The sequence below is a fragment of the Cynocephalus volans genome, chromosome 9 (genome assembly GCF_027409185.1).
Source record: "Cynocephalus volans isolate mCynVol1 chromosome 9, mCynVol1.pri, whole genome shotgun sequence".
NCBI classification, from domain to species: domain Eukaryota; kingdom Metazoa; phylum Chordata; class Mammalia; order Dermoptera; family Cynocephalidae; genus Cynocephalus; species Cynocephalus volans.
In genome coordinates this window covers 134,435,837-134,438,885 of record NC_084468.1, presented here as the reverse complement: position 1 = coordinate 134,438,885, position 3,049 = coordinate 134,435,837, and positions in this window count along the sequence as shown.

Below are 3,049 nucleotides of genomic sequence, written 5' to 3'. Positions count from 1 at the left end.
CAGGTGGTTGGCCACCCTCACGGCTGGCCTGCATTTGTTGGGGCACTAATCCTGGGTGTAATCAGTCGCAGCCCAGGTAGCATGAGCAGTCCACTGTAATAAAGGTACAAGGCTGAGACACAGAATGCTGTGCTTTAGCAAAGCATTCTTCACAACAGGGTGCTGAGAGCATGGCGGGCCCTCACCACGTCACGGACCCTCCTCCAGAATCCTTCTGTGCTTTCCCCAAGTGAAGGGTGGGCGAACATCATGGAAGACATGTTATTGCTAACTCCAGGTGGGCTGGGCAGGCAGAAAAGACCAGGTGATGCAGAGGAGGAAGTGAATCCCAGCTGTTCTCGCCTTTTCTTCTTTCTTCCTATCTGTGGATCCTGGAAGCCCCCTCCCCACTCTAGATCCCTTATCTCTGCCCCACCTCATTCATAATGAGAAGGTCAGTGAGATGAGGCAGGAGCAGCCTTGGGGACCATTGTCACAATAGGCAGGCCCTGGACTCTGCAGAGTTGCCATTGGGTCCCAGCCTGTGTATTTCAGTGGGATTCCTCATCCGTGCTTGCAGTCGTCGACTCGGGCAAGGGAGACAGCACTTTCAGCAGCACCAACGAAGGGAAGGGCAGGAGGACAGCTTCACAGAGAAGCACCATTTTCCCACTCTTTTGTGATGAGTCGGCCATAGCTTGTGGTGTGTCCTGGTGGAGGGAGCAGGGCATTTGGAGAGATTGGCCGAAGTCCCAGGTTTAAGTTTTTGCCTGGCTCCCTCTTGACTAACTGTGAGAGTTTTGGAAAGTCACTAAAACTTTCTGATGCTTATTTTCCCCATCTATAGAATGGGAATAATAATTTAACCTTAAAAAAATGTAGTGGGCATCAAACAAAAATTCGGCTATAAAAGCGTTTTGTAATTCTAAAAAGTTTGGTTTCAAATTGTTAGTTTAATGATGTGGCTTTTGCTCAATATGGCAGAGAGTTTTTTAAAAAATACAATACTGCAATGCTGCCAGAAAAATTAGGAGAAAAGATTAAGGTTAAAATTTCTATTACAGATAAAAGCTAAGATATAAAGATAACTAATTGGATAATATTAATCCCTTCTCTTAACTAGATACACTTTGGTAGTTGACTACTGAGGAATTCCCCCAGGATTACTACCAAACAGAAAGTTTTAGAATTAGAAGTTTGCTTTATTTTAAAGTTTGCCTTTTCTGTGTGTTGTTGCATGTTACACTGAACATATGGTCTGTTGTGTGTAGCATTAATTAATTTTTGTTAAACACCTTGAAGAGAAACAACTACATGAACAGCTGCTAAATCTATATACTGTGTATGTGTATAACTCTGCCCAATGTGTGTAAACAAACAGATCTAATTTAGAGTTCACATATAAAAATTGGTAATGGATGTCACAGCATAATATCAGTGAAGGCAAAATGATTTTTTAAACACTCTTCTGAAATGTTCTGCCCTTTCTCATGGGTAATTTGTCTGTCACTCCCTGATGTTCCAGTTGTCCCACTGCCTCTGTGAGCGGCATTAAAGCCTGAATTTCCCTGCAGGCAAAGGCGCAGAACAATAATCCTCTGTGCAAACAGCTGCTTTGTTATGCTTGAGGGAAAAATTGTGATGATGGCAATGTAAACTCAAAAAATCTCCAGCTTGAATTGAAGAAATCTTGACAGTCTGTGTCACATGGGCCTCTGGTTTGCTTATGGAGAATCTGCGTGGTGGGTATATTAGTTTGCTGGGGCTGCCATCACAAAGTATTGCAGAGTGGGTGGCTTACACAACAGAAATGTATCTTCTCACAGTTCTGGAAAATAGAAGCCCCACATCATAGTGTCAGCAGGTTTGGTTTCTTCTAAGACCTCCCCCTGTGACTCACAGATGACTGTCACCTCCCTGTGTCTTCACATGGTCTTCCTTCTGTGTGTATCTGTGTCCTAATCATCTCTTCTTATAAGGGCAGCAGTCATATGGAATAGGGCCTACCCTAATATCCTCTGTAACAACCCTATCTCCAAATGCAGTCACATTCTGAAGTACCAGAGGTTAGGACTTTAACGTATGGGGCGGTGTGTGTGTGTGTGTGTGTGTGTGTGTGTGTGTGTGTGTGTGTGTGTGTGTGTGCAGAATTCATCCCTTAATGGGGCGGTGTGTGTGTGTGTGTGTGTGTGTGTGTGTGTGTGTGTGTGTGTGTGTGTGTGTGTGTGTGTGTGTGTGCAGAATTCATCCCATAACAGTGGGGGAATTTGTTTTCAGTATAGAGTATCTATTCAGCTGATGAAAACCTTTTTTTCCAGTTTCCCAAACACTAGTTTTGTCTTACAGCTTTCATTTTTCATCCTCATTCTTAATTTCTAAAACTAGTTCTGAGTTTTCCCTCAGCCTGGTTCTGGTTGGATGGAAGAGAGTTTTTCTGATCTAAAGACCATAAAGAGGTTTTGCTTAGCCCCAATCATGCTGGTCAAAGAGGATCTGAAAAACGAGGACACTTGGGGTTGATGGGAAATGATTGCAGACTGAACTAAACTCTCAGACCAAGGTAATACCTACCAAGTCCCTAGAACTGAATGGCTACTTGAATGACTATCTGGCAATGTCCAAAAGGATGTTTTGTGATGGTGGAAATGTTCTGTATCTATGCTGTCCAATGCAGTAGCCACTTACCACATGTGACTATTGAGCACTTCATGAATACTTGAGGAACTGAGTTTTTATTTTTACTTAATTTTAAGTTAATGGCTATGCGAGGATAATTGCTACCATGTTGGACAGCACAGTCCTAGACCAAGGATAAATAAGAGCAGCTCTAGTATTCGTGGGATCCAGTAGGGTTGGAGCACCACACCACTCCCCCACTCACTCCACACTCTACTATCAATTTGAACTGGCTTTAGGAGAAAGAAGCTACTGCAAACATTGGCTCCAGGGTATTCACTCCCTGCCACTAGCTTCAAGTTGGGGGGCCCATAAAAAGCTAGCTTGGTTTATTGCTTTACATACAAAAGTCACCAGGAGACCAGATGAGCATAGATAGGAATGTTCCTTAGCC